This window comes from Macaca fascicularis, chromosome 4 (assembly GCF_037993035.2).
Source record: "Macaca fascicularis isolate 582-1 chromosome 4, T2T-MFA8v1.1".
Classification (NCBI taxonomy): domain Eukaryota; kingdom Metazoa; phylum Chordata; class Mammalia; order Primates; family Cercopithecidae; genus Macaca; species Macaca fascicularis.
In genome coordinates, this window is record NC_088378.1 from 46,436,739 (window position 1) to 46,458,304 (window position 21,566).

General features: G+C 36.4%; 1 long non-coding RNA gene across 2 annotated transcripts in view; it reads right to left on the reverse strand.

The window, feature by feature from the left end:
- Nucleotides 1-1,576: 1,576 nt before the first annotated feature.
- Nucleotides 1,577-21,566, reverse strand: part of LOC123573021 (uncharacterized) — a 42,556-nt gene continuing 22,566 nt past the window's right edge. Inside the window, exons 5-8 of one of the 2 annotated variants that reach the window (XR_012433497.1) lie at nt 17,255-17,362; nt 9,644-9,837; nt 3,169-3,286; nt 1,577-2,511 (exon numbers count right to left, since the gene is read on the reverse strand). This is a non-coding gene — a long non-coding RNA (uncharacterized lncRNA). The remainder of the gene's footprint in view (nt 2,512-3,168; nt 3,287-9,643; nt 9,838-17,254; nt 17,363-21,566) is intronic. The other variant, XR_006697720.3, reaches the window with a different exon arrangement.

Consider the following 21,566-nt stretch of genomic DNA (forward strand, 5'->3'; position numbering starts at 1 on the left):
CCCTCTTCTAGATTATTTTGACTCTAAGAAAAAATTATAATGTACATTAGAAACTAGAGCAAAACAATGATGACCATATTATATTAAAAAATGTAACCTGCAGCTATAAAAGTGTCCATAGAAAAAGGTATAATGTTAAATACTAGCATGAAAAGAAAGGCTGAAAACCATGGGTAATCAACAACTCATAGTTTAGAAACAAAACAACCCCAAATGTAGGAGAAAGAAAATATTGACAAGAGAAAAAGAAAGTAAACAAAACAAAATAGATAGGACCAATCAACAAATACAAACCCCAAACATTGTCTACGAAGATGAACAAACCTCTGTTCATTCACATCAAAAGTGATTGATGAAAAGGGCACATTATATTTAAAATAGAGATTTTTTTAAACACAGAAGACTACATGAATAATTTTATCTTTGATAAATTTTAATACTTAGATAACACTTAGATAAACAATTTCTTGGAAAAATATTAATTTAACTTTAAAAAACTAAACTTGTATTTTTAAATCCACTTATCATTAACAAAAGAGAAAGAAAAAGTCCTGAAAAACACCACACAACAATGTTTTTCTTGGCAAATTATATGTAATCTTCAGGTAACATATAATACCTGTCTGAAAAAACTGTTACAGAGGATAAAAATAAGGCATAACTCCCTAATTTATATCAAGAAGTTAGGGTGGAGTGGACAAAGAGAATATGAAGTAAAACATTCTAAAGTTCTCATAGGGGTAGGAAGAAAAGTTATAGGAAAAGGATGGTGAAAGTTTTCTAACATTGTTATGATATTGGGATGGCAGAAAAATAAGGAAAAATGAGCATATTAAATGGTAAACTGAAATTTAGGGGGACATGTTTGGGTTATTTTTGATTGATAATGTGAGCAAAGAAAGGTCAGCCATTGATGAAATGTAAAATTACATCAGAAATTCTAAAACAAGGTAATTAAAAAATATTTAAAAAATACAAATACAAATTTGATCAACCCACAGCAATAATAAGCAATAAAGATATGAGAAAATAATACAAGTAATAAACCTGAAGAAAGAAGGAATACATTAAGAATAATCCAAATCTCATGTTGAAATGTAATCCTCAGTGTTGGAGATGGGGCCCGGTGGGAGGTGTTTGGGTCAAGAGAGTGGATTCTTCATGAATGGCTTGGTGCCATCCGCACAGTAATGAGTTCACCCAAGAGCCAGTTGTTGCTCTTGCTCCCTCTCTCACTCCCACTCTTGCCATGTGAATGTGTCTGCTCCTCCTTTGCCTTCTGTCATGAGTAAAAGCTCCCTGAGGCCCTTACCAGAAGCAGATGCTGGTGCCACACTTCTTGTACAGCCTGCAGACCTGAGAGCCAATTCAACCTCTTTTCTTTATAAATTACCCCATCTCGAGTATTCTTTTATAGCAATGCTAGAATGGCCTAACACAACCATGTATAAAACATGCATGTCATGTATAAAATGTAATTATAAACAAAAGGATTACTTATATACTGCTAACAAAAAATTCATAGGAAAATATAACAAAGCTGAACTTGTGTGTGTTTAAAAACACAGCCCCCAAATGCAAAAAACAAAATATTTAATTAAACACATAGAGAAATTTATAAATAGTGCATTCCATCAGAGTTTATCACATGAACAGACATTTCTCAAGAGAAGACATACAAGTGGACAAAAAACATAAAATCAACATCACTAATCATCAGAGAAGTGCAAATTAAAACCACAATGAGATATCATCTCACACTGGTCAGAATGGCTATTACTAAAAAGTCAAAAAATAATAGATACTGGTAAGGCTGTGTAGAAAAGGTAATACTTATACACTGCTGGTGGGAAAGCAAACCAGTTCAGCCACTGAGGAAAGCAGTTCAGAGATTTCTCAAAAAACTTGTAACTATTAGGTTGGTGCAAAAGTAATTGAGGCTTTTGCTATGATTTGCAATGGTAAAACATGCAATTACTTTTGCACCAATTTATACTATTCAACCCAGCAATCCCATTACTGAGGGTATATCCAAAATAAAAGGAATTGTTCTACTAAAAAGACACATGCACTCACATTTTCATCACAGCACTATTCACAATAGCAAAGACATGGAATCAACCTACATGCCCATCAGAGGTGGACTGGGTAAAGAAAATGTGCTGTATCTACATCATAGAATACTACACAGCAATAAAAAAGAATAAAATCATATTCTTTGCAACAACATTGATGCAGCTGGAGACCAACATCCTAAGCAAATTAACTCAGGAACAGAAAACTAAATACCATATGTTCTTACTTACAAGTGGGTGTTAAACATTGGGTACTCATGGACAAAGAAGGCAACAATAGATTCTGGGGAATATTGGAGGTGGGAGAAGGAGGCAGACAAGGGTTGAAAAACTTCTGGGTACTCTAGTCACTTCCTGGGTGATGAGATCAATTGTACTCCAAACCTCAGCATCACACACTATCCATGTAGCAAACCGGCATATATATCCCCTGAATCTAAAATAAAGGTTGAAATTACAAAAACCAACAAACAAAAAACCAACACACAAAAAACAGGAATACCTGTCATCACACTAAAATTAAATGGACCATATTCAATTCTTCTGTTAGAGAGAGTATTTCAGGTTACATCTTACAAGAAGTCCGCAGAGTTAGGAAACACAGAATCAGCTTATTTTTAAGCAGTATATTAGTTGTATTGTTTTAAGCAGTATATTAGTAAGTTTTTTTTTTAACTTAAAAAAAAAAACCCTTCCAGCACATTTTCAAGTGATGCATGTCTGGATTAAAAGCGCTGGCTTTAATTTTGAATATGACCTGTTCAGAAGTTTAGAAACACAACAAAAGTAATGTATTTATTTTACCTTTTTCAGATTAACAATTAAAATTTGGATGTAAAATTTTAATGAGAAAACTTTTGTAAGAAAATCTAGTAGCAGAGAAAATTTTCTTAACCAACACTGAAAATTCAGAATTATATAACAATTTCAAAATTAAAAGCTTCTGCTAGGCACAGTGGCTCAGTGCCTGTAATGCGACTCTTTGAGAGACCAAAGCAGGTGCATCACTTGAGCCCCGAAGTTCCAGACCAGGTTGGGCAATATGGCAAAACCCTGTTTTTACAAAAAATTAGCTGGGCATGGTGGCACACACCTGTGGTCACAGCTACTCAGGAGGCTGAGATGGGGGGATCAGTTGAACCTGGGAGGTTGAGGCAGCAGTGAACCGAGATCATGCCACTGTACTCTTGCCTGGGTGACATAGCCAGATCCTGTCTCAAAAATAAAATAAAATAAAATAAAAAATAAAAGCTTTTATATAACAAAACTGTTACAAATAAAATCAAGAGGTGATTATAATGATGGAGAATGTTTGTAATGTGGATGTTAAAGCATTAATGTATACTCATACAAAGAGCTATTAAAATTGACAAGAAAATGACAGCTCAATAGAATATCCAATAGCATAACCTAGGAGTGCATCATAAACCACAGAGGAGTTAACCTAAATAGGCAAGAAACACTTAAAAGAAATGCTTATTTGAAAAAACAAAACAAAACAAAACAAAAACCTAAAAAAAAAAAAAAAACAGAAGGAACACTTTGTACCCATCAGGCTAGTAAAATTTAACAATGAGCTACAACATCCCATTGTTGTCAAAATGAATCTAAAGATTACTTTCATACTTTCAATGTTAATATGATGTGTTACAACTTCTTGGAAAGCAATCTGGCAAGATACACTAAAATTAAAAATAAGTATATTCTTGACCTAGCCATCTCTCTTGTGGGACTCTCTCCTAATGAAATATAAGCACTAACATGTAGGAACAGATGTATAAAACTATTTATTGCAACCGTGTTTTAGTGGCAAGAAAACAAGCAAAATATTAATATCCCCTGACAGGGGAGTGAATGAAGAAATTATAGAACACTTACTCTTGTAAACCCTTGTTTATAAAATATTATTCAACCATTAAAAATTATTGCTATACTAGTTTACTTGGAAGTATTTTCATGAGCTACTATTGAGTAGAAAAAACGTTGCAGAAAATATGTATAACAATATGATCTCATTTTTGTAAAACAATGATGTTTTTAAAAAAATCTTTCTGCACATGTGTTTATACTATATATAGAGAGAAAAAGAAAGGTTAGTGTCTCAGCTCATGCTTCTAGTCCAAGAGTCTAGTATAGTGACAGCTTGATGTATTACAGATCAGAAGGGCATTACAGCAAAGCATTATAGATCAGTAGAGAAACGATGAATGTTTAAGAAATTGTTCTGAACTTACACACACAGACACACAGAGGAGAGAGAAATAGAGAGAGAGAGAGAGAGAGAAAGTTTGAGACCAACTTGTCACTGGAGTGATAGTTTTTGTTACATTGCTTCTTCTGAAAGCCTGGAGCTGGAGCAAAGAAGAAGGAAGCCTGAATGATGTCCCCGCGTGTGTAAGTTTAGAATTTCTGATTTTTGTTATGGGATAGAGGTTATGAGCACATTTATTTATTGAGTTTTAGTATTCAGTAGCTACCTGAGTTCATGACAGGCACTGTTGGTCTTTTATCCAATATCTATTCTCCTCTTATTAACAGAATTTCAGTTTTGTTTGGGGCAACAGTGTACTAGGTTTAAAATATTCTAATCTTCATACTTTTTTGTAGCTGGAGTCACTTATTAACCTGTTCTAGTCAACTGGATGTAAACAGAACTCTACTGGAAAAGCTATCATTTTCCTGATTAAAAGAAATGAATTAAAAAAAAAAGAAATTGTTCTGGAATAATTAACCGCGGGAGGTGGAAAAATGAAACTAGATGTGTAGTGCACATCAAATAGACATAAAAATTCTGGAAAAAAAATCAAGACCAAAACTTTAAAACTAAAAGGTGTGGTTTTTTTGCATGAACATGGAAAAATTGTTATGCTATTAGGCAAAATATTTGCTTTTAAAAAACAATGACAAAAAGCACAATCCATAAAGGAAAATATTAATTAAAATGGCAGTTTTAATTAAAAACTATGCTTCACAGTGGGGGAAAGGTGCTCCAGATTTGGAGAAGGTATTTGAAACTTTATACATCCACATTTTTTTAAAAAAAGCTACTAAACATTAATACAAAAATAATTCAACAGAATAATAGGTAAAGGATTTGTATTAGCTAAGGCAATGCTGCCAGCTTCTGTAATAAACAAATCTCCAAATTTGATAATTTAAAATACAGGAACATGAATAAAAATTAATGAAATAACTATTGCCATATATTAATAAAATGATTCATATGTATACTTATATTCTCCTCTCTAAATGTATTTGACAAAACCTATAGTTTTAGCCTTAGTGCGAGGTAGCAGTTCTTATTCTGTCAATGAAATATTTACATCATTAACTAAAGGACTTAAGTAACAACTAAGAAATGGTAAATCTGATATCTGAATCCCAGTTTATCTTGTTTCCATTTCTTATTATTAAACACTAAGTAATACTCTCTTAATTTCCTTATCTTTAACACACAAAGGATTAAATGAGAAAGTCACTGGACCGATACATTGCAGTTTCTCAAAGTGGTTGATTGTCTTTGTTCTCAGTGGCCAATTTATAGCGATTGTTCTTGCCCAAGGTCTTGATAAAAATGTATAGTGATGGGCTCACTTCTATCTAATATTGTGCTGCTAAACAGGAATGACAAGTATGTATATTCAAAGACACCAATGTATTATCAAAAATTGAGCTGAAGCTATTTTGTGTGTGTGTCGAGTTCTCAAGTTAATTTTCCTTCCTGAATACTAATAAAAACGTAATATGTGTTTAGAAAGAATTATCATAACATACTAGATGAAAACACTTTCTCATGTGACTTTAAATGATGGCTGTAAACTCTCCTGTTTAATTGACTGAGAAGACCCATCCCCCATCTTGGTATTCTTCTAACACAAATTTAATCTTGCAAATAATACCCTGTTCTTTTACAAAACACATCTGTAAGTGAGAATAGTTAATAGGGACAAATTAAGATTTTTTAAAAACTATGATCAATAAAATATGACAGAGCAGTCTGAGTCTGATCATTATGAGAAATTTGAAGATTAATAGCGCTATTGTCTGTATAAAAGCCATTTTATTCCTGAAAATTACCATATCATAAAAGAGACGACCACTCACTACCTCCTTATAAATTCATAGTTCCATGTAAATAGGAATACAGCAAACTTTGCAAAATTTCAGACTAAGTGAATTTAAATTTTTTAATACAGGACTTCTCAGAGCCTTTATTTTGTTATTCTGATTTATGATCCTTCAAGAGAGGGGTTTACTGTACATGACTATGTGACTCCCCCATTTTATTCAGATTCTCTTACTAGATAAATGTTTCTAGGAATATTGAGGACTTCTGCCCCTGAAAGCTATGTATTTTAATGTCCTGTATTGCCTTCAATTTAGTATATATTTGTTTCTTTATTGAGTTTCTGCTGTGTACCTTGTACTATGTTGAAGGCTGGAGAGGTAGTGAAGTTCAAAGTCTGGTTGGAAAAGCAGATATGCAAACAAAGTGTTACAAGATAGGCTTAGTTCAAGGTTGGCTCTGGGTTAGGACAGTGGAAGATGAGAAGGAAGAACAAACTATTGTCTCTATAGTGGAGAGTAAAGTTCTTCAATTGCAGGTAGTCAAAGGAGAAGTAATATTCAGAACTGGTTCCACACCAGACTGAGAAGTAGCGAGTTTACTTTTAGTGTCTATAATGAGACTGAAACTCTACCTGAGACAACTTTGATTTCTTTTTCTTTTCTGCAACATCTCTCAAGTGCCTCCCACCTTAGGCTCAAATCCCTACCAGGAACTCATCTAGAACACTCTTCTTTGGAACTCATAAATCTAACTCTTTGTTTTCAAACTCACTCCTTCAGGGCTGGACATCTCCTGAAACTCTGTTCTTACTCATAGTTGAAGATCTCTTTCCTGAACCCATTAAAAGACGACTTCCTTTAGCTTCTCCAGAAATTTGTTTTCTTATCCTATCTCTCAAAGTCAGAATTTTTCTATCGCCTAAGAAAACTGTTACTATATCTGATATTCTGATTCTTACTAATGTGTTGATGGGGGTGTGTCAGTTTTAGACCTCAGAGAAACAGATGCCAAAACAGGATTAGAAGTGCAAGAGAGATATTGGGGGAAATGCTTACGAAGGGTTAAGGGAAGAGAATAGAAGAGGAGGGGAGTTGGGTCTGCAGCGCAGTTCTGATGCCTGTGGAGGAAAAGGACTGGGTAGGAAGACGTGCAGTCAGCAGCACAGCTCTAAGAAGACATCCTCTCATGACAAGTATTAGGTGGTGGTTGTTATTTTCAAAATTACTAGAACTCATGAATATGAGCATAAATGATATGCTTTCATCTATTGTATTTTTTTTTTTATAGATGTCGCATCTTTGGTTGGTAGGACCATGTTAGATTGGATCCTGATTCATTCTGATGCAATTATAGTCTTTGATAAATTCACTGCCATCTGATATCATAACAGATTCCAAACTCATTTCATACAATTCCTACTCCAGACCTCAGAATTATGCATATCTAAGATATGTTTCTTTTAGTGGGAAATATGATTTAGGAACTGGAATCCATTCCTTAAGGATATTGTGGTTATTCCTGATCATTTCTAGGCCTTTTCCGTGGACAGAGCTATAAAATATACATTAATTTTGATACATTCAATGCAAATTCAGAACTGTGTTGTTTCTGCTTACCCTAAACTGTCTTACGATTACAGAATTTTTTCTTTTATCCAATGCCAAGTGTCCTGGTTTTCAAAGACAATGGTGACACTAAAATTTGAGTATTACATAACTGTTCATTTGATTTAGTACACTTGAGTCACAGAACACTCTAGAATAACATTAGTACCACTAATAACATAATTGCTGAAATAACTAAATATTTAGTAGCTCTTTTGTTCTCTGTATACCCCACTGAAACTATACAAATTTCTGTGTTTTAAAATCATAGGAAATAATTCTACTTAGTGTGGTTGTGCCACCAATTGGTACAAAATTGGTTCATTAAAAAATTTATTTTTAATATTTAGAAATTTTTAAAATTTTAAACTTTTTAAATAATTATGTTAAATAACATGTATGTTTCAAAAAACAAATCTACAAGTAAAAGATATACTCAAAGAACTGTAGCTCCCGTCCCTGTCCCTTCTACCTGAGTTCCCCTCTTCACGTATTGCTAACTAAAATAAGTAAGATTTATCCTTCCTTTGTTCTTTTAGTAATATAATATATTACAAAATATAATAAGATATTATATTACAAAATATACATATTTTATATTACCAAAAGAACAAAGGAAGGATAAACCTTACTTGGTTTACATGCATTTTCTTTTTGATAAATAATAGCATTCTAAACACATTTTATCTTGCTTTTTGGACTTAAATCTTGGAGACCATCCCGTATTAGTATATATAGATATTCCCCATTCCTTTTTTACATCTCCATAATATTCTATTGTGGTTTATATTTTATTCAATCAGTCTCTTGATGACAATTTGAGGTGTTTTCAGTCTTTTGCTGTAACAATGGCCCAACCATCTAGATTGTTATACCTGTATAATTTTTCCCAGGGTAATAGGTGAGAAATTGTATTCAGTAGAGTTTCAATGTGCCTGTCTCTTGTGAGAGAGTTCGTGTGTCTTTTTTATATAAGTAAGAACCATATCCCTTTCTTTTTGTGTGAGCTGTTCATTTTGCTAGCCTATTTTCCTACAGTATCAGTCTTCTCTGTTGCATAAATGAAGCAGGAAAGGGATTGAGAGATATGGACAAATAAAAAATAAATTGTAATTTGGCTGCTGATGATGAATGAATCCCAGAACAGCTTTCTTACTGTGGCTGTAGACATCTATTAGACCACAATTCAAACTTTCAACAACCACAAAAACACTGAATTGTTAGCATGGGTAATTCTCTGAGTCCTAGTGAGGCCTCCAATGCTTCACTTAAGTGATCTAAGACACAGAGTACCTAAGATTTTGTTCTTACACATATTCCTCTTATTATCTGCTGGCTAAAAGTAGTACTCTATAAGGAATTACTTCCCATCCTTTTTCAAATAATGGCAAAATAGACAATTAATAGTGTTTACATAGTACACCAAGATAAGCTACTAGTAGTTTGGGGATGTTTATATGAGACTTTCTGAAATTATCTTTACATTACTTAACTATCATAAAAACCCAAATTATTACAGATGATATTAAAAGTTGAATTTGTATATAACCTCAAAATTACATTTTTTGAATTGGTTAATGAGAAACTTAAGCTTGATTTTGTGAATACATCTTTTTAAAGTTAGTCTGAAATAGCCACATGAAATTCTTAATTTTCCACGAAGAGATACTTTGTTAACAAAATGAAGTGACGAAAATATTGCAATCTCATGTTTTAATCATTCCCAAATTTATAACTTTTGAAATTTTATTCACAAAACGAATGCTTCTCACTCTTCTTTCAATAGTAAATGTCATATGAAAATTTCCTAAGATCTGTGAAAACTTACGTTTGGAGCTACCCCCTGGTGCTGCTACTGCCAGTGCACCTGGCCAAGCTTCCTTAGACCAGCTCACCTCGGTCTATGGGCCTTTTCCTCGGCCACGAACTCTTCCCGTGGCTCCCCTAGTGTAGAAACATGATGGGTAAAGTGGCATTCTCTGAGACGAGTTGCTCAAGAAGTTGTCCAGTTGGTAGATCATCAATTTGGCTTCCCCAGTCATTTCACTGAGGAGAGGTGGTGTTAGATGTGGCTCACCATGCTTGTCACCTGCAGCGGTAGCAAGACACACCATTAGACCTTGTGCCACCAGTTACTACCGAGGAGCTCCAAACATGCCTTCTTTGGTAAGAAATGACCATCCCTAGGGCTCCATCTACCTGACAACTGAAGGGTCAGTATCTCCTGGCACACAGGTGACCCACACAAATTGAGAAGAGCTGCTACCATGCAGTATGAATAAAATGCATTGGTTAGAAATAACCATTTCTAAATTCTTTCCTTACCACTCCTTAGTGGGTGATATAAGGGAAATAAAAGTTTCAAAGGGTTGTTTTTAAATGGAATGTTTGCTAAATTAAAAACAAATCGAGAAGCGACTCTGCTGAAGATTTTATCTTACTCATTTGTGTGGAAATGAGAGTTTTAGGTAGAAAAAAATTATATATGTGTAAGAACTGTGTTTCCTGGCTTACTTCTCACATTGTCAGAAAACTGTACTTAAGTGACAGGCTATCCCAAGGCACCCTCAGATTCCAAAACTCACCATGGCTTTGCCTAACATTCAATTCAGTTAGACAAGTGTACAAGTTAGAGGAAGAACAAGAAACATCATTGATATGGGTTGGCTGTGTCCTCACCTAAATCTCATCTTGAATTCTAGCTCCATAATTCCCATGTGTTGTGGGAGGGACCCGGTGGGAGATAAATGAATCATGGGGGTGGTTTCCCCCATACTGTTCTCATGGTAGTGAATAAGACTCACAAGATCTGATGGTTTTATAAAGTTTTTGCTTGGCTCTCATTCTCTCTTGTCTGCTGCCATGCAAGACTTGTCTTTCGCCTTCCACCATGATTGTGAGACCTCCCCAGCCATGGGGAACTGTGAGTCCACTAAACTTTTTTTCTTTATAAATTACCCAGTCTCAGGCATGTCTTTATCGGCAGCATGAAAATGAACTAATATAATCATCTTACCAAACTTGACTTTCTCTGGCTTATAATAGATATGTTGGCCCATAATGTTATACTCTTTGAAGAAGATATTCTAAATCAACTGGCCTATAGACATCCAAATTCTGTGGTTAAGGACAGCATGACTTACATTTCTTATGTGTTCAGCAGATGTAAAGAATATTGTCAAGATCTCTCTCTCTCTCTCTTTATGTGTGTGTGTGTGTGTGTGTGTGTGTGTGTGTGTGTGTGTGTGTGTGATGAGGAGTCCAATAACATGAGGGAATGATGGGAAGAGAGAAAAAGTAAAGACAGGGAAGAAGCACGGAGAGGGAAAGGATTGGATGACCAGGATAGAGGAATAAATAGAGATAGGTGGTTAAAGATAGAGATTGTTATAGCACAGAAGCACCCAAGTTATAAATTATTACCTACTTAATTCCATGAAAATTTAAGTGCCTACTGTATCAGGAGCTGGGATACAACAGTGGACAAAACCAGATAAAACTCCTACCATTCATAGTTTACATTCTGGCTGATTCTGTGCAGCTGCCAAGACTTAGTAAATAACTTTCTTAAAATACATTCAGTAAACATCTCTATTCATAGATAGTACATCTTGAGGGTTTGAAAAGGAACATTCAATCTTTTTTTTTTGTCTTTTTAAAATCTTATTTTCAATTGACAGATCATAATTGCATATATTTGTGGAGTACAATGTAATATTTTGATATAGGTGTATATTGTAGATAATAACATCTAGCTAATTAACAAATGCGTTACCTCACATACTTTATCATTTTTTGAGATGCAAACATTTAAAATCTACTCTCTTAGCAATTTTCAATATAATACATTATTATTAACTATATCCATTATGCTGTGCAATAGGCCTCGAAAACGTATTCCTTTTATCTAACTGCAGCCGTCCCCTGTGACCAACATCTTCCCCTTCCCCCCTCCAGCACCACATCACTTCAGTCTCTGCCATTCTACTCCACTTCTCTGAGCTGAACATTTCTAGATTCTATATATAAATAAGATAACGTAGTATTTGTCTTTCCGTATCTGGCTTATTTCACTTAGCATAATGTCAGCCAGGTTTATTCCTGTTGTTGGAAATGACAGAATTTCCTTTTTAAGGCTGAATAGTGTTACATTGTGCACATATAACACATTTATCCATTGATGGATATCTACACTGATTCCATACCTCAGCTACTGTGAAAAACACTTCAATAAACATGGGAGTGCTGATACCTCTTCAACATATTGATTTTAATTCCATTGGATATATATCCAGGAGTAGGACTGCTGGATTATATGGCAGTTCTATTTTTAGTTTTCTGAGGAACTTCCATACTGTTTTCCATAATGGCTGTACTAATTTACATTCCCACCAACAATGTACTAGGGTTCCCTTCACTCCACATCCTCACCAACATTTATCTTTGTTTTTAACAACAGTCATTCAAACTGGTGTGTGGCAATACTCACTGTGGTTTTAACTTGCATTTATCTGATGATTAGTCAAAGATATATACAATTTTTATTTTCAATTTTGAGAAATGTAGCAGATAACCAAGTAGTATACAACTGTCTTAATTTCATGATATATAATGATTTTTTTAAAATGCATAAAACAGCACAAGTGGTTTAAGGAAAAGTTATAAAAACAAAGCTGTACATTTTATTACCACTATCTATTTCCATTTCTCTATTTTCAATAGGAATTGTGTGAGGTCTGTGTTTTCAGGGAATTCATTTTCAGATTGTAAAATTCCTTCATAGACTATAAAATTATACACAAATGAGTGGTGACAAATTGTATTTTCTATTCCTCATATTTCAGAGAGTTTCTCTACCCTCTTCCTGAGGCCCTGACCCACATCAAGCCAGGTCAAACAAAGATGACCATCTTGTCACTCTTTAATAAGTGGCATAATAGACCTGGGGGTCTTGTTGACATAATGAAGTATCAGGGATGTTATGATGGGCAAACTGTGTCTTGAAGCTGTTTAATGCAGAAGATTCCAGGAAGAACCGGTTTCTGCCACTACTGGATACACATAGGACCTGAAGCATCTGTGACCATCCACTTCATCATCAAAAGAAAAACCACATGGAACAATTCAATTGTTAGCTAAAAACTAGAAGAAGCAGCACACCACTGGGAAGCAGAAAGAAAAGGGAGTAGGGCCGGGTACGGTGGTTCATGCCTATAATCCCAACACTTTGGAAGGCCGAGGCAGGTGGATCACGAGGCTGGGAGATCAAGACCATCCTGGCCAACATGGTGAAATCCTGTCTCTACTAAAAATACAAAACTTAGCTGGGTATGGTGGCACGTGCCTGTAGTCCCAACTACTCAGGAGGCTTAGGCACAATAATTGCTTGAACCCAGGAGGCGAAGGTTGCAGTGAGTCAAGATTGCACCACTGCACTCCAGCCTGGCAACAGAGCGAGACTCCATCTTAAATTAAAAAAAAAGAAAAGAAAAGAAAAGGGATGGAGTCAGAAAAAGATGAGGAGGACACTGTGATGCCTATACAAATGTACTGATTTGCCCCATGCTCTAAACTACAAAAATAAGATTTCTTTCCTGTCCTGGAAGCCATTAAGCACATGCGTGAGGGGCTTCACAAAGATTTATTATTAACTATTATTATTATTATTATTATTGCTGCTGCTGTTGTTATCGATATGGTGACAGACTATAAACATGCCTGTCTTTCACACACCTCCAATGCTATTAATGCCTGCCATTAGGATTGAGAGCTACTAATTTCATGTTTCATTATAAAATCACAGTGGGGCCAGCATGGATATCGTATGCAAGTCCACTTTCCCATGCTCATGGCAAGCAGGAGGCAGCAAACCTGTGCCTGTCCAAGGACCATATCCTGGTCTTTTTCTTTCTCCATGGATTCCCAGCAGGTCCCTCGGCTTCCCACTTTCCGATTAGAATAAAACTGTAAGCTGCTGTCTGTTTTAAAATAAGAACTACTCAAGGGCAGTGAACAAAACCACTGAGTAAGTGCTATATCCAGAAGTTTTACTACTCTCATTTAATCCTACCCACAAAACTGCATGTTGTTGTTGTTATTATTGAGACAGGGTCTCTCTCGGTCTCCTAGACTGCAGCAATCACGGCCCACTGCAATCTCCGCCTCCCAGGCTCAGGCAAGCCTCCCACCTCAGCCTCCCAAGTAGCTGGGACTATAGGCACGAGCCACCACTCCTGGGTAACTTTTTGTATTTTTAGTAGAGACAGGGTTTCGCCATATTACCCAGGCTGTTCTCAAACTCCAGGACTCTGGCAATCTACCCCCTAGGTCTCCCAAAGTGCTGGGATTATAGGCATGAGCCACTGTGCCCAGCTCGTTATTTTTAAATTATCATTAGTTTACAGATGTGCAAACAGAGGCTTGGGAAAGTTAAGTAGATTGTACCATATCACATTTGCTAACAAGTAGTAAAAACAGAATCCAGATCTAAATCTATCTAATGTCAGACTATATATTTTGCACTGTATATCATTTCTAGAGCCTGCTGTTATTTCTGTTGGGTGTGGTAGCAAGGCATATGGATTAAAATGCTCCCTTATGAGTCAGACAAGATTTAGGTTTAAAAGCTAGTTTCATCACTTTCCATTAGCATGATTTTAGCCTACTCATCTGTACAATGGGGATAAGAGCAATATCTACTCGTGGAGTAACTCTGAGGATTAAATAATGTCCCTAAAAACATGGCTCAGTGTGTTATGTAGTAAGCACGATAGCTGAATGAGTCTACTTGGAACAGCATATAACAGCATTTAACTTTCACTGCCAACAGCACTCATTCTGACTTATTTTAAAAAAGCTCTTTTTTGCTCCTCTCTCTGTTTATAATGTCATAATTTCCCTTGGATGACTCTTTCTCTTCTGGAAAAGATAATTTCCTCATGAATAATAGTCCTGCAAGAACTTGGTGTCTTTCTAATTTTAGCTATAGGGAAAGGGCATATTTATAGACAGTGGTGATAACTCTCCATCTTAATTTTCCATGGTGAAATCGTACAACCCTTTTCTTCAGCCAGACCACCAAAAACATAAAGGCTGTTAGCTATAGGTGTTAATCAAATATGTGTCAGACATCTTTAAAACGTCTATTTCTCTAAAAAACATGGCTCCATCCTGAAAGCAAGGCATGGAAAGAACTCAATTTTTAAATTAGGAACATGCTTTGGGTGATACCTTTAATTGGCCAAATTCTTCTTTTCTAAATAATTTGGTAATCTTGAATGGATTTGTATGTAATTTCACCTAATCCAGAGATTTTCAATTAGAAATTTCAAAGTTCAGCCCCAAAAATGCCTTGTGGGGGAACTGATACCCAGACATCATTATTCCCAGTGATACGTGGAGATCTGGGGAAGGGAGAAGGTGGCTGCTGATGTTGAGATGATGTGGGAGGCAAATAGGTCAAAAGGCTGCCTGCAATTCTTTTGCTCTAAAGAGCCGGGACATCTCATTTAAGAAGCTTCTGAGACTTGTATGTTATATTCTAAAGAGCATGTCCTTCCTCCCCCCTGTAAGTGGCAGATCTAAGTCCATAATGTGTATGCTGAACAGATGTTTTATTTGTGTCCCACGTGTTCCTGGTAGGCTGCTGGGTGAGCCAGAGGCGAGGAAGAAAGATAAGTGAAAGGCATAAACTCTGCCTTTGGAATTTATACTCCCGTTGAATTGAATTAGAATGACCTATCCTTATGCTGAGCTTGTAAGAATTATCCCTCAAGAACAAAAAGTTGGTAGCACTTACTATAAAGTCAAATGCATTTAGACTCTTGGATGATGATGTGTGGCCATGAGAAATGAATGGGAAATTCTTATATGGATTTGAAGTCAGTTACCTGGACTTTTAGTGCCAGTTTGTCTCTAATTTTGTAGGTCTTATATTCAATCACTATTAAATCTAACTTTTAATTTCTTTGTTGATAAAGCCTAGATTAAATCACCTTTAAGTCTCTTTCAGAAATATGTTTCTACAATTTTAAGTGGAGGTTATAAGAATCAAGGCAACAAAACTGTCTTCAGGAACCACTAAGTGCTCTGCACTATGTCCGCTGGTGTGGAGGAGTGAATGAGGAGTGAGTCATGGATCCTAAGGACAAGGGATTATTTTCTATGGAGGAAACTAGATATGCATCCAGCATGGATATGTGACTCTGCAACAAATGAGTTAATGCTCAAACAGGTCCAAGAAAGGTAAGATAAACGTGCCTGGGTATATTTATTAATTTTACTCTCTAAGGCACTGGAAAAAAGGCAAAAGACCTGCCAGACCAGACTGACAACTTCTTCTCCCTGATCTGAACCCCTATTTGTTATTATTTTAATCTGTATATAGGTATCTCACATACACACACATTGTGTTGTGTGTAATGCGCTTAGTTTGTTACATTAATTTACATTCTAGATGCACTAGGAGAACTAATGCATTCATCAAGGTTCTTCAGTTTCAAGCAATGTAAACAGACTCTAGATAATGTAAGTGAAAAGGGAGTTTGCTGCGAGTTGCTGAGTGAGATCACAGAGTGAAGGGAAAGCACTAGAACCAGCATAAGAAAGTTCAGGAAGCAGCTAGCTCCAAGGGTTTCAGTGGCAACAGAACTCTGTTGCTTTTATCAGTCAGTGAGCCATCAGAAGTAGAAGACGTTCATTCCAACCATCTTTTCTAACTTTAGGCTCAAGATTCAAAATCCTGGGAGAGAAAATATCTGATTCGCTTAGCTTTGGCTTTATGCTTACCTTTAAACCAGTTGAGGGAAGATTCCCTCTAAGACTGCACACAACGGGAGGCAGTAGGAAACTGGGAGATGTAAATTAGATGCTCAAAAGGAAAGACAGCATGGATGCTGAATAGTCAACACTAAAAACACCCATTATAGCTAGCTATTGTCAAAAAGCCTGAATTTCTCTTAAAGAGCAATTAATTATCATTGAAATCTTCTTAAAGGCTGGGTTTGGGTTAATTTCTAATTTATTTTTAAAATTAATATTTTAAAAATATATCTGTGATTTTTAAAAGATTATTTTGGGGGATAAAATAGATGTTCCAGGAATATATAGCATGTTTATTCTTTGGCTATAAGTAACCTCTGACACATCCTTTGAAACTCCAGGAAACAATTATAGCTGTCTAGAGGAAGGCAAAGTTGGAAAGAGCTGTTGATAGTGTCAGGGAGACCAGATTTGTATCTTCATTATGTACTATATGCACAATTTTAGACAAACCCTTTGACTTCTCAGTATCTCAAATTCCTAAACCATAAAGTGGAAATAATCTGTGACGAGTGCACAGTGAGTGGAAAACAACTTAGAACAGTGCCTGGAACACAGAGAATGTTAATTGTGGTGTTGCTGTGATTGAATAGATATGCTATGCGGGTCACAGGACATCTGTAAAATAGAACATTTTACTTTCTAAGGGACTCAAAAAGACTTCTGAGACCAGATGAATAACTTACCTGTTTTAAAATGCTCCATAAAAATCAGGTATTATCATTATTTCCTATTCTTCTTAGGTTGATTTTGCCACTTGAGCCAGGAAATTGTCTCATGATTCCTAATTATTTCTGCAAAAAATAAAACTTTCATAATGATAGTACCTTTGCCTGTAAATTTATATTTCCTTCCCCCTTTTTTATATGTATTCAATTCCTGTCTTCAATTAATGCCCATCTCATTCCCCTTCTTCTCCATGATGCTTTTCTCAGCCCTAAATAAGGGTTTCTCTTTTCTCAGAATTCCTGCATTATCTTTGCACAGGTCACTCATTTTGTCACCTACTTATCCATTATTTTGAAATGTTATTGTTACTTGTTGCTTTATGCATCTGGTACTTGGCTGTAAAATTCAACCAATATTTGGTACCTAACATGTGCCCGGCCCACTGCCAGATCCTTCAGAGATTTCAAGGATGAGTAACATGGGTCCAGACCTCAAGAAATTTGTAGTCAGGTAGGAAAATGAAGATGAGCACTGTAGAAAGAAGAGAAGGCTTTTGAATGTCTGAATCAGTTTGGGTTGCTCTGACAAAGTGCAATAGACGGTGGCTTATAAAAAACAGAATTCGTTTCTCAGAGTTCTGGAGACTGGAATCCAAAATGAGGGTGCCTGCACGGTTGGGTTCTGGTGAGGATCCTCTTCCAAGCTGCAGATGGCTGTCTTCTGGTTGTATCCTCACATGGCAGAAAGAGGGTGACAGAGCTCTCTGGGTTCTGTTTTATAAGGGCACTAATCTCATTCACCAGCTCTGCACACTTATGAACTAATTATCTCCCAAAGGCCCAACCTCATAATACCATCACGTTGAGGGTTAAGATTTCAACTTATGAATTTGGGGACAGGACACAAACATTCATTCATCCAGTGGAGAAATTAGGATTTGAGAATTATTTTCCTCATCAAGAAATAATGGTGAAGGCTAGGTAAGGACCAGGTAGCAGGAAGGACTTTCCAGTCAGAAGGAAGAAAGCACACGAGAATCACATCATTCATCTCTTTCTAGCCTTCTACAGAACGTGGCCTGTGCTAAGTACATTGGTGGAACTTTAGTAACTAGCAGTTACATTTCACAGAAAGAAAGAAAGAAATTGAGAAAGAACTATGCTTAAGGAGTCTGAAAACTCAATATTGTTCTGAGCCTTTTTTTTGGGAAAGCAAATCAAGCTTGAATTTGTCTCCAGCTGTTTTAGCCAGAGTGTTCATGGAACAGAGATGAGAGTGACCATGGAGATGGTCATTACTTATAATTTATGTCCTGCTTCAGAAACCTGGGGACCTCCCTGAGCTAGTCGTGTAACTTACCAATATGCTATCAACAGCTCTGATGAAAGGCTGTGTTAGTCTCTTCTCATGCTGTTAATGAAGACATACCTGAGACGTAATTTATAAAGGCAAGAGGTTTAATGGATTCACTCACAGTTCCACATGACTGGGGAGGCCTCAGAATCATGGCAGAAGATGAAGGAAGGGTAAAGGGATATCTCACATGGTGGCAGGCAAGACAGCACATGCAGAGAAACTCCCCTTTATAGAACCATCAGATCTGATGAGACTTATTCACTATCAAGAGAACAGAATGGGACCCCCCACCCACCATGATTCAACTACCTGCCATGCGGTCTCTCCCACGACACGTGGGAATTATGGGAGCTACAATTCAAGATGACATGTGGGTGGGGATCCAGCCAAAGCGTATCAGAGGTTGTATCTTCAGTAGCTCTGGAGTAATTCACAACTTTGATTTCTCTCAGGAACTTCAGAGGTAAGGGGAATCAGAGCTGAGATTTCTTTAACTCAGCAGTGAACACAAGAGACTCAATCCCAGAGAAACAACCATGTCAACAGGGGGCTGTGGATTTCATGTCTTTGAATTTGGGTAGAATTATGCTTGGATGATTATCTTTACCCACGTCATCATTCTTGTTTTTAAAAACAAGTACATTATTCTACTTCCTCTCCTGATTTACAAATTTAGCTCAATGACAATTTATGCTTTCTTCTTCCAATTTTTGTTGCTGTTGCTTACATTTCAAGCCAAAGCACTAAAAACTTGTTCTGAGCCTACCTTAAGTTTACTTATTTTCGACATAGAAGCTCACTGCCCCAAAGGAGTCTTTACATATTTTTTCCTCTACACATACACAAAGTGTTTTCCACAAGGATCTTTTCAAGTTGTTCTGGTTTCCATTGTGACTACTACATTGTACTGTCCACCCAAGAGTTCCTTGTTTTTCATGCATAATAATATTTAAAACCACATATTTCAGCCAATATTTCTGGTAGAAACTCCTACCTCAACAGGAGGAAATTAGGTATTCTTTTTGATTTATTAATTGACCATTAGGCATAGGCATTTACATGCATGCAGAGAAACAAGGGCTGCAATGAAGTCCAAGTGTTCAAAGAATAAAGTTTCCTGTAAACAAAACGAAGTGAAACAAAATGCTATTCCAAGAGAAACCCTATTCAGGGAGATTCCAGAGGGCATATCTTTTCAGCCTCAGGCAGAGAAACAGTACAAACATTTCTAGAGAAATTCTGGGCACTTATCAAAATATTCCCCTCACTAAAGCAAGAGGGCATTTCAAGGAAAAATTGAGTAATGATTTGGCAATGGCATGTGTACTGCAGGGCTTCCAATTTAATATTCAGATTTCTCAACAGTCCAAATATCAAGTATTCCTGACTCACATTTCTATATACCTCTAAGGTATGTAAGTGATATTTTTCTTTGACCAGCACTCACTCAAGACACAATAAGGAAAGCTCTTTCTAGTCATTTTTTTCACATCCTCTTAAAAATTCTTTGGATTCTGTCCTGACATTGGCATGTTGCACAATAATAAAGTGCTACTCTCTTCTGCTCTTTTTAAAGATGAACAAAAAAGGGGTCATGTTTCAGTTGCCATCTGTTACTTTTCTGATTCATACTTTTGGAATGTAGTTATAGATTATGGGTCATTTAAAATCGATAGGCAGGGCTGATTTCCCAGCTGCTGACACGGGCCTTATCCTGAAAATTACCTTTACTACTATTGTAAATTTCTAAAATTCTACCCCTGGGTATGTATTAATGTGTTCCCTACATGTTAAACTACAAATATCCAGGAAAGAAGGTAACTATAATAGCTCTAGTTCTAATGTTTATTTACAACTTTCTCAACTTTTTAGTTGGCAGCCCATTTTGATGAGGGTTAGAGAGAGAACAGAAAGCCCATAAGGGATCCTGTACCTGAGGGAACAGAAAGCCCATGAGATGCTGTAAACGAAAGGAGAGAAAAAAAGGAGGGGACTTTCAAGGGAGGTTAAGCATGAAGGGTCACATGTTTAAGAGCCAACTTAATGTCACTTTCACCCTAAAGTCTTCCCTGTGTGCTCCAGTAGAAAGCAAGAATGTTTCCTCGTTCCTATTAACCGTGGTAGGATTCAGCACTAATATCAGGATATCCCCACATACTACCTTGCATTGTGGTAGTTTTTACAAATGCTTAATCTCCTGTTTTGTGTAAAAATATATTTTATAAACTTCTCTAATTTTTTTCCCCTACTTACTCTTAAGCTGGTTTGCCTAAACCTGAAGCAAGTTATTTTATACGGCAGCTAAATCTGGAGTGAAAGGTGAGAGAGGAAAACAAGGACTGACTAGGACTGACTTCCTTCCTGGGACAAATGATGCTCTCCTGAACTATGACCTCAGAGCACCTTTAGACACACAGAGCCTGCCTTTGGTTACAGGAAAAACATGCTCTAAAAAAAGATAGCAGTATAGCTTAAGCAAATATTCTATGTGGATAGAGTATGTGTTATTTGAATAATAACAGCTATTTATATTTGCATAGGTGAGGTCTTTATCCTTACTGCAATATAGCAACATTGTGATAATGTTATGATGTCAGGCTTTTGGTTAATTTCACACACACACACACACACACTCTTTTTCTTTCTCAAATATAAATGTCATCTAAAGCTAATAGAAGTTAAATGATTTCCCTAAAGAACAGAAAGTCCCCTGTGGGAGGCCAAGGTGGGTGGATCACGAGGTCAGGCGTTCAAGACCAGTCTGGCCAACATAGTGAAACCTCGTCTCTACTAAAAATACAAAAAATTAGCCAGGTGTGGTGGTGGGCACCTGTAATCCCAGCTACTCAGGAGGCTGAGGCAGGAGAATCTCTTGAACCCAGAAGGCGGATGTTGCCGTGAGCCAAGATCATGCCCTGCACTTCAGCTTGGGTGACAGTAAGACTCAGTCTCAAAAACAAAACAACAACAACA